The sequence below is a fragment of the Macaca thibetana genome, chromosome 7, assembly GCF_024542745.1.
Source record: "Macaca thibetana thibetana isolate TM-01 chromosome 7, ASM2454274v1, whole genome shotgun sequence".
NCBI classification, from domain to species: Eukaryota; Metazoa; Chordata; class Mammalia; order Primates; family Cercopithecidae; genus Macaca; species Macaca thibetana.
In genome coordinates, this window is record NC_065584.1 from 87,087,367 (window position 1) to 87,098,632 (window position 11,266).

The 11,266-nt window shown below is 46.2% G+C and overlaps 1 pseudogene; it reads left to right on the forward strand.

Annotated features, from left to right (window-relative positions):
• Nucleotides 1-3,351: 3,351 nt before the first annotated feature.
• On the forward strand, nt 3,352-5,115 carry LOC126958275 (exportin-6-like; annotated as a pseudogene).
• The last annotated feature ends 6,151 nt before the right edge of the window (nt 5,116-11,266 follow it).

Below are 11,266 nucleotides of genomic sequence, written 5' to 3' on the forward strand. Positions count from 1 at the left end.
GGAGGCGAAGCTTGCAGTGAGCCGAGATCGCGCCACTGTACTCCAGCCTGGGGGACACAGCAAGACTCTGTCTCAAAAAAAAGCAAAAAAACAAAAAAAAAACAAAGTTTAGCCTGTTAACGACTTCCTTTAAAATTCAAGAGGGAGAACAATTGTTAAGTACAATGAGCTCTGAGTTCCTCTTCAAAGAACCAATATGTCAGTATGTTCAGCTTCCCTGTTCTTTGTTCTCCATTTTAAAGAACAAGCTTAACTTCCTTGTTCTTTACACCTCCTTGCCCCTAGTTTCAGTAACCAACCCCTTCCTAGCCTCTATCACCTATTCTGTCCTTAGGTATCCTTAGTCACCTGTTCTGTAACTGTCCTTCCCTCCAGAACTACTCACCCCACCACTCCGGCTGGTACCCTCTCTTTAAAATAGCCAATTGGAATTAGCTTGGACTGTGTGGTCCAACCCTAGCCAACAGGGGAAAGACACAGCAGTAGGGACTAGCTGCGTTAGGAGTAAGACCCTCTTCCCCTCCCTTGTCCGGTGTGCTCTCACCTTTGCTCCATCCGTGAGATACACCCTTCTATAGAAGTAAATTGGCTTGCTGTGAAAACTTTTGCCTGAGTGCTATTTTCACCCTATGGCACCGAGCATTTACTTCCAACAAATTTGGGGGCCTTCCCAGGATCCCATTCTTCTCTGCTTCTCTGGGGAAAAGTCTCTGATCACCTCTCATGAGGAGATGCGTCCCGCTCCCTCATTGCTGCGGCCTCGGGGTAAGGAATCGAGACCTACCCTGTATGACGAATAAATCCGGACTCTCAGCAAAGCAGGAAGAAAAGACCTACAAATAAATACCACAGCAACCAGGTAACTCTGTGCACTGACCAAGATAAGAAAAGCTGTGGGGGCAGTGAAGTATTTCCTTGGTGGTCAGGACATCCTGAAGGTTGAAAGTGTGTGACTGAGACACACAACTGAGTGTAGAGAGAGTGCAGAGTCCAGATCTGGTTCTGCGTTCACCTCATACAGCTTAAAGGCGGCTTGCCCATCATGGGGTTTATACCGACCTGCTCTAGTAAGAGAGATTGAGCCCCGCAGACTGGCTGGGGTGCAAGAAATCTCTAGTAAGAGAGACTGAGCCCTGCAGACTCAGCGAAAAACACTTTCTCCAGGATGGTAAATATAGCAGGTAAGACAAAAGATAGGAAAGATCATCATCATGATAATATGCCCTGTGATAGTCCCCTAGGCCTAATGTTAGAATAGTGGAAGGGCAATGGAAGGACCCAACATCAAGAAAAAGAAGCAAATGATAAAATACTGCTGTTTTATTTGGACTAAAGTACCTTCCTCTCCCCCAACGAGCTGCCACCCCAGACTCTTCCCTTAACCTAAAAAAGGAGCTTAAACCACTCTTAGATGATCCTTATGGAGTGGCAGATCAAATTGATCAGTTTTAGGACCCCAGTTATATACTTGGGCTGAGTTACTGTCTATCTTAGGCATCTTATTCTCAGGAGAAAAAAGGAGCATGATATGCAGGGCTGCTATGACCGTTTGGGAACATGAACACCCTCCGGGTCAGAATGTCCCAGCGGCTGAACAAAATTCCCAGCCCAGGATCCTTAATGGGGTAACAACAATACGGCCCATCAAGGAAACATGAAAGACTTTAGGGAGATGGTAATAAAAGGAATTCAAGAACTGGTGCCCTGCACCCAAAATCTTACCAAGACCTTTAATAGAAAACAGGGAAAGATGAGGGACCAATAGAATTTTTAGAAAGGCTTAAAGACCAAATGAGAAAATATGCCGGCCTAGAATCAGAAGACCCTCTTGGGCAGGGAATGTTTTTTTTGTTTTTTTTGTTGTTGTTGTTGTTGTTGTTGAGACGGAGTCTTGCTCTGTCGCCCAGGCTGGAGTGCTGTGGCTGGATCTCAGCTCACTGCAAGCTCCGCCTCCCGGGTTCACGCCATTCTCCTGCCTCAGCCTCCCAAGTAGCTGGGACTACAGGCGCCGCCACCTCGGCCGGCTAGTTTTTTGTATTTTTTTTTAGTAGAGACAGGGTTTCACTGTGTTCGCCAGGATGGTCTCGATCTCGGGCAGGGAATGTTTAGAACTTCATTTCGTCACTAAGAGTTGGCCAGATATTAACAAGAAATTACAAAACATAGAGAACTGGAAAGATAGACCTATAGAAGAGCTTCTGAGAGAAGCCCAAAAAGTATATGTAAGAAGAGATGAAGAAAAACAAAAGCAGAAGGCGAAAATTCTGCTGTCTGCCATACAACAAAGTACTCAAGGGGCCAGAACCTATAAAGAACCTAGACCCCCACTCTCCAGGCAATATAAAGGGTACAAAAGAGTAAAGCCAGGAGACTCAAAGGGAGAGAGAGAAAAAAAAAAAATCTTAGAGACAGAAGTGACATATAAAAAACAATAAGCTAGTATCAAATTTTTGTTAATTCTGGAAACAGGGACAAATCTATTAGGAAGAGATGTAATGCTAAAATTAGGCGTAGGCCTCCAAATCAATCATGGAAAATTCCTCCCCTCCCTAAACTTGCTCACCACCACAGACAAAGAACACATTCATCCCGAGGTATGGTCAAAAGACGGAAATTGAAAGTTACAGATTCCTCCGATTCATGTTAAATTAAAAAGCCCTGGGAAAGTAGTAAAGAGAAAGCCATACCCCATTCCTTTAAAAGCCAGGGCAAATTTAAAACCTCTAATTGAAGGTCTTCTCCATGATGAGCTTCTTGAACCTTGTATGTCTCCCTATTACACTCCAATACTGCCTGTAAAGAAGGCAGATGGGTCATACCGGTTAGTGCAAGACCTTAGAGCTATTAACCAGATAGTCCAAACTACACACCCTGTTGTTCCCAATCCTAATACTATTATCAGTAGGATCCCATACAGCCACCAGTGGTTTACAGTAGCAGATTTAAAAGATGCCGTGGTCGGGGGCTGCCGCGCAGTAGGAGCGAGCGGCTCCAGGGCGGGCGCGCACAGGGATGCTCTGCGGGGCGGCTGCAGCCACCGTGTGGGCTGAGGAGGCTAGGACAGCGCGGGCCCCCGGGCTTCTCCTCTGAGCCGGCTGCCCCGGCAGCGCAGCCAAGGCTCCATCAGCCTCCGCCCCTTCAGCCTCGGGGCCGAGTCCGCTGCCACCTCTGCCCGCGGAGGCCCGGGGAGCCCCTGCCTGGGCCGCAGCTTCCCCCGTGGGCGTCGGGCCCGGGCGGGGATCCCGAGCCGCTGCCCTCCTCGCCGGCATGCGAGCCCCATTTCCTACTTTTTCAGTTTCCTTGGGAAGGGGCGGGTGGGTCTGGATGAATCGTCTCGGGGGCCCCCACGAGGCGACTCAGGCGGCCCTGCCCTTTTTAGAGGGTCCCCTCGGGGCCCAGTGGGGAAGGGGTTGGCTTTGCATGGGTGGGGGACTTCCCTAGTCTGCCGGGACCATGACCTGAACTGTGTGAGTGGGACGTGTCCAAAGCCCAAGAACCAGCTCATCTGAGCCGCCCCCTCCCCGGCCAGCATGGCACCTGAAGAAGCCTCTCTCAGGGCATTGGAAGTCTGCTGACAGGAGTTTTTCACAACTGTACAACCGATGAAAGAAAACATGAGATAGAGGAACTTCTTAATAACTTTGCCTAACAAATAGGAGCCTGGAGATTCTGCCAGTACTTTCTCTCCAGCACTAGGAATGACTATGTAATGATGTACAGTTTAACAGTTTTTGAGAATCTGATCAATAAAATGTGGCTTGGGGTCCCATCTCAGGATGAGATGGAAATCCATAGCTGCCTGCCCAAACTCCTTGTGGCTCCCCATAAAACCTTACCTTCTTTTATCATGAACAAGCTCTGCAAAGTTATTGTTGATATTGGACGTCAGGATTGGCCCATGCTCTACCATGACTTTTTTACTAACATTTTGCAGTTGAACCAGTCCCCTGTGACAACCCCCTTGGGCCGATCATGTTGAAGACAACTCCAGAAGAGCTGGCTTGTCCCCGTGAGGACCTCACTGTGGCTGGGAAGGAGGAGTTGCGGAGGTGGCTACTGGACCAGGTGCAGACAGTGCTTGGGCTACTGACAGGTATCTTGGAGACTGTCTGGGACAAACAGTGTTACTGCTGCCACTCCACCACCATCCCCAACCTCAGGAGACTTGCTGAGTAACCTGTTGCAGACTCCTAGTTCAGCGGAACTGTGGAATAAGCCAATTCCCATCCTTGATGTGGTGAGTGAGTATATCTGTTCCCTGGCCTTGGAGTGCCTGGCCCATCTCTTCAGTTGGATTCCTCTGTCTGCCAGCATCACCCCATCCCTCCTTACCATCATCTTCCACTTTGTGCGATTTGGCTACGACATCCGGGCCAGAAACATGGTGTCAGTTAACGGCAGCAGCCAGAACTGTGTCTGGGTTCAGGAGTGGAGCCGGCTGGGGGTCCTGGCCATGTCCTGCATCAAGGAACTCATGTCCAAGAACTGTGTGCCTATGGAGTTCGAGGAGTATTTACTGTGTATGTTCCAGCAGACTTTCTACTTCCTGCAGAAAATCACCAAGGATAACAATGCCCACACGGTGAAGAGCAGGCTAGAAGAGCTCGATGAGAGCTATATCGAGAAGTTTAACGACTTTCTTCAGCTCTTTGTGAGTGTTCACCTAAGAAGAATCGAGTCTTACTCCCAGTTCCCTGTGGTGGGGTTTTTGACACTTTTGTTCAAGTACACATTTCATCAGCCTACTCATAAAGGTGAATTCTCTTGTTTGGATGTCTGGACGCTCTTTTTGGACTATCTGACAAATAAAATTAAAAGTCTTCTTGGAGACAAGAAAGCAGTTCTCAACAGGTATGAAAACGCCCTAGGCCGGGCGCGGTGGCTCAAGCCTGTAATCCCAGCACTTTGGGAGGCCGAGACGGGTGGATCACGAGGTCAGGAGATCGAGACCATCCTGGTGAACATGGTGAAACCCCGTCTCTACTAAAAAATACAAAAAAAAAAAACTAGCCGGGCGAGGTGGCGGCGCCTGTAGTCCCAGCTACTCGGGAGGCTGAGGCAGGAGAATGGCGTGAACCCGGGAGGCGGAGCTTGCAGTGAGCTGAGATCCGGCCACTGCAACTCCAGCCCGGGAGACAGAGCGAGACTCCGTCTCAAAAAAAAAAAAAAAAAAAAAAAACGCCCTGGTGATCCTCCTTACAGAGGTGTTGAATCAAATCCAGTTCAGATACAACCAGGTCCAGCTGGAGGAGTTGGATGACGAGACTCTGGATGACTATCAGCAGACAGAGTGACAGTGCTGCTTACAGCAGAGCTTGGAGGTAGTGGACAAAGTGATGGAGCTTCTGCCCATGCACGCCTTCTCCACACCGTTCCCAGTTCTTCAGGATAATTTGAAGTTTATTTGAGATTACAGTAATTTATAGTTACTTCAGGGTCAGGAGACGGGTTGAACAATACCGTGGAGAAAGACTGCCGATGGCTGCACTGCTCCCTGAGAGACTTGAGCTCCCTACTGCAGGCCGTGGGCGACCTGGCAGAGTACTTTATCAGGGATGTGTTTGCTGCACGGTTCAATCATGTCCTCACATTCGTGGAGAGATTGGTCAAAGTTACTCTGTATGGATCTCAGATAAAATTGTACAACATTGAGCCGGGCGCAGTGGCTCAAGCCTGTAATCCCAGCACTTTGGGAGGCCAAGGCAGGTGGATCACAAGAGACCATCCTGGCTAACATGGTGAAACCCCGTCTCTACTAAAAATACAAAACATTAGCTGTGCGCGGTGGCACATGCCTGTAGTACCAGCTACTCAGGAGGCTGAGGCAGGAGAATCACTTCAACCCGGGAGGCAGAGGTTGCAGTGAGCCAAGAACGTGCCACTGCACTCCAGCCTGGGCAAGAGAGCGAGACTCCATCTCAAAAAAAAAAAAAAAAAAAAACACACAAAAAATTGTACAACATTGAAACTGCTGTACCATCAGTATTGAAATCAACCTCATTGATGTGCGTGCTCAGTCCCTGGCTGCGCTGCAGGCTTACTCTCACTGGTTAGCACAGTATTGCAGTGAAGCTCACCGGCAGAACACGCAGCAGTTTGTGACATTCATCCCTACTATCATGAATGCAATCACACCTCTAATCAGCACCAAGGCCTCGAAGCAGCAAAGCCTACACCTTTTATCTAACTCTGTCTCTCCTTCTGTTCCTATACCCATTTACTAGAAAATCTAAATATGACACAGAGTTAGATCCATAAATCTGTCCACTGTTATATAACTGTGTTATTTCACGTTCCTTTTTAGTTGTAGCCCACATGCATTCAAATACAACTTAACTTTTTTTTTTTTTGAGATGGAGTCTTGCTCTGTCACCCAGGCTGGAGTGCAGTGGCATGATCTCGGCTCATTGCAAGCTCCGCCTCCCGAGTGCACGCCATTCTCCTGCCTCAGCCTCCAGAGTAACTGGGGCTACAGGCGCCCACCACCATGCCCGGCTAATTTTTTGTATTTTTAGTAGAGACAGGGTTTCACCACGTTAGCCAGGATGGTCTGGATCTCCTGACCTCATGATCTGCCTGCCTCAGCCTCCCAACGTGCTGGGATTACAGGCGTGAGCCACCGCGCCCGGCCACAACTTTACTTTTTCAGTTGTCTAAGCTCCCCATGAATACATGGGGAAAAAATAAAATATCATTCAGATTTCCAGACTAAAAAGTTATGATACCTTTGAAACATTTTCCTTCGTGTGGTAAGCACAGTTGGGCATTGGTTGTGCAGGTACACCTCGTTTTGTTGCGCTTCCCTTTATTGCACTTGCAGATACTGTGTTTTTTACAAGTTGAAGGCTTATGGCAACCCTGCATCAAGCAAATCTGTCAGCGCCATTTTTCCAACAGCATTTGGTGCTTCTGTGTGTCACATGTTGGTAATTGTTAGACTATTTCAAACTTTTTCCATGACTATATCTGACAGTGATTTGTGATCAGTGATCTTTGATGTTACTATTATAATTATTTTGGGGTGCCGCAAACTGAAGATGGCAAACTCGATTGATAAATGTGTGTGTTCTGACTGCTCCACTGACTGGAGCCTTCCCCATATTCCTGTCTTTAGGCCTCCCTATTCCCTGAGCCATTTAGTTACCTTACAATGACCTCTACATGTTCAAGTGAAAGGAAGAGTCACATGTGTCTTACTTTAAAAATCTAGAAATGATCAAGCTTAGTGAGGAAGGCATGTCAAAAGCCAGGATAGGCCATAGGCTCTTGAGCCAGTTAGTCAAGTTGCAAATGCAAAGGAAAAGTTCTTGAAGGAGATTAAAAGTTCCGCTCTAGGCCGGGCGCGGTGGCTCAAGCCTGTAATCCTAGCACTTTGGGAGGCCGAGACGGGCGGATCACAAGGTCAGGAGATCGAGACCATCCTGGCTAACACGGTGAAACCCCGTCTCTACTAAAAATACAAGAAAATTAGCCGGGCGAGGTGGCAGGCGCCTGTAGTCCCAGCTACTCGGGAGGCTGAGGCAGGAGAATGGCGTGAACCCCAGGGGGCGGAGCTTGCAGTGAGCCGAGATCGCGCCACTGCACTCCAGCCTGGGGCACAGAGCAAGACTCCGTCTCAAAAAAAAAAAAAAAAAAAAAAAAAGTTCCGCTCTAGTGAACACACGAGTGATGAGAAAGCGGAACAGCCTTATTGTTGTTGATATGGAGAAAATTTCAGTTGTTTGGATAGACCAAACCATCCACAACATTCCCTTACGCCAAAGCCAAATCCAGATAAGGCCTTTTAATTCTGTGAAAGCTGAGAGAAGTGAGGAAGCTACAGAAGAAAAGTTGTAAGCCAACACAAGTTGCTTCATGAGGTTTAAGGAAAGAAGTCATCTCCATAACATAAAAGTGAAGGATGAAGCAGCAAGTGCTCAGCAGAAGCTGCAGCAAGTTCTCCAGAAGCTCTAGATAAGATCATTGATGAAGGTGGCCACACTAAACAACAGATTTTCAGTGTAGATGAGACAGCTTTATACTGGAAGAAGGTGCCATCTGGGACTCCCATAGATAAAGAGGAGGAGTCAGTGCCTGGCTTCAGAGCTTCAGAGGACAGGCCAACTCTCTTGTTAGGGGACAACTGCCACTGGAGACTTCAGGTTGAAGCCAGTGCTCATGTATCATTTGAAAATCCTAGGGCACTTAGGAATTATGCTGAATCTACTTTGCCTGTCTATAAATGGAACAACAAAGCCCCAATGATAGCACATCTGTTTACATCATGGTTTACTGAATATTTTAAGTTCATTATTGAGACCTGCTCAGAAAAAAACGATTCCTTTCAAAATACTACTGCTGATTGGCAATGTACCTGGCTACCTAAGGCCTCTGATGGAGATGTTCAAAGATATTAGTTTCCATAGTTTCCATGCCTGCTTACACACGTCCATTCTGCAGTTCTGCAGCCCGTGGATCAAGGAGTAATTTTGTTTTCAAGTCTTATTACTTCAGAAATACATTTCATAAGACTATAGCTGCCATAGAGAGTGGTTCCTCCAATGGATCTGGGTAAATAAATTGAAAATATTAATTCAAATAATGGAACCCATTTCACTGCACATATCGTTAAGAAATTAGCCCAAGCACTAGACATAATGTGGGAATACCATACTCCTTGGCACTCACCCTCATCAGGAAGAGTAGAAAGAATAAATCAAACTCTGAAGAGTCACTTAACCAAATTAGTCTTAGAGACTCAGTTGCCGTGGACTAAATGCCTTCCCATTGCCTTGTTAGGAATCTGAACCACCCCTCAAAAAGATGTTGGCCTATCCCCATATGAGATGCTCTATGGGTTGCCCTATTTACACTCCTGCTGACATTTCCACGTTCGAAACAAAAGATCGGTTTCTCAGACATTATGTACTTGGTTTATCTTCCACTTTCTCTTCCCTTAGAACTAAAGGTCTTTTAGCACAGGCACCATCCCTGGAGTTCCCAGTACATCAACATTAGCCTGGGGATCATGTCCTCATCAAAAACTGGAAGGAGGAAAAGCTTGAACTGGCCTGGGAAGGACCTTACCTAGTGCTCCTAACAACTGAAACCGCAGTCCAGACAGCAGAAAAAGGATGGACCTATCACACCCAAGTCAAGAAAGCGCTCCCCGCTCCAGAGTCGTGGGCCATAGTCCCAGGGGAAAACCCTACCAAACTAAAGCTAAAAATTTTTGTTTGTTTGTTTGTTTGTTTTGAGACAGAATCTTGCTCTGTCGCCCAGGCTGGACTGCAGTGATGCGATCTTCACTCACTGTAACCTCCACCTCCCGGGTTCAAGCAATTCTCCTGCCTCAGCCTCCCTAGTAGCTGGGATTACAGGTGTGTACCACCACGCCTGTGTAATTTTTGTATTTTTAGTAGAGACGACTTTTTATTTAACGACTCATTCATCTGTTAAGCTGGCTGGAGTCAAACCCATGCATACATCACACTTGGGTAAAAATCACCCCTCCCCAACCTGACACAGCAGACAATCAACCTGGTTGGACTTGTGAGCCAACTGGAGAACTGAAGCTACTGCTTAAGAAAAATCTTTTTGTACTATAAGATGAAGTTTCTGTTAGTCCTTATCATAATGAGTAAACTTTTTTGACATCTGCTAAAACTAGTCTATTTCTACAGTGGGTACAACATTATGCAGATAGTCTACACTAAGATGCTTGCTGGGTATGTGGATTGCTACCTATCTCTAGCACTTCTGGGCTACTTTAGTGAGTATCACCCCTGCAGGGAACTGATGAGATACATTTACAAACCTATATGAAAAATTGTTCATGGGAAAATCAGGACCTTGGTACCTTAAGGTATTATTTTTTAAAAATGGCCTGGCATTAATATAACACCTCAGAACCCAGATCCTGGAAAACCCTTTGTTATAACCGGACTATCCAAAGGGCCTCTGAGTATGCAATCCCTCTCTTAAAGGAGTTTCCCTAGATGGCCCCTAAGATTTTGGCTACTAATAACCATTACACGGTAGGTGAGTTTTTGTCAAATTTGGGACAATTACCTCTGGATGATCTCCACGATTAGTCACTTAACCCAAATTGCCCCTTTATGTTGGGAATAAAAGAATCACTCTTAGGATCATTGGCCAAATGTTACTAATAATGTGGATTGGATGCCTCTACATCAATATGAACATTCTTTAGTGGTATATTAGACACACTTGTTTACCACTGACTGGACACAAACCCAAAATTTGGTGGCTGGTCCCCAGCAGAACTCAATAGTTACGTGAAACTCATCTTTGGCCATGTCTACCCGATGGATGGATAGGGCAGTGCACATTAGGACTACCATGGGTCCAGGACTGATAAACAAAAACCACCAGGCAGCCTGAACACTTTCCAAATGTGTTTTCCCTTGGTAAGACAATCTTCTGTCCCTTTTTTTCCTCCAAGCAGGCTTAGAAAGCAACATCTGGCATATTGAGGCACTGACAAATTATAGCAAGTGCTGAAAGACACATTTAAGGGCATCTCATTAGTAACCTCTGAAATGACTACGATGAGAAAAGTAGTCTTGCAAAACCACATGGCCCTTGATGTACTCACAGCTGCTGGGAGGGACCTTGAATCATAATTGAAACTAAACATTTTGTGTATATCCTAGATAATTTGCAAAACATCTAGTCAGCCCTTCAAGACATGCACAGACAAATCAATACTATGTCTGACCCCATGATGTCCCTAAAACAGTGGTTATCTTCATGGTTTGGATCAGGACCTACTTGGTGGAAAAAACTGCTGGTAATTCCAGCTATGATTATAGGAATGGGTATACTTCTCTGCTATGGGTTATACTCTTGTTGCACCATATGTGTGATATTGCAAGATTGCATTTCCCCTGAATGGAAAGGCCCCTAACTCCCAGGTCAATGATGCTGTAAAAAAAAAAATCACTTCCATAAGTCGAGGAATGCGTGAATACTTCCAACCCGTGGTAAATAAATTCCATTATTCAGCTCCCTAGTGATGCCCCCATTCAGCAGGGAGTAGCTAGAAAGAAACTGACACCTGATCTCCCATAGAAATGAAACAGGAATTGGCAATGGGGAGTTTGTAATTGGAATAATCAGCCTGCTTCAAGAATGAATAGCCTCACCCTTTGCTTTATTTAATATCTAGCCATATCCTTGCTTAAGAAACCCAGGGGCTAATCTTGAAATAAACCAGGCATGAATTTGAGATTGTGGAATCCTACATTCTCAGAAAAATCACTGA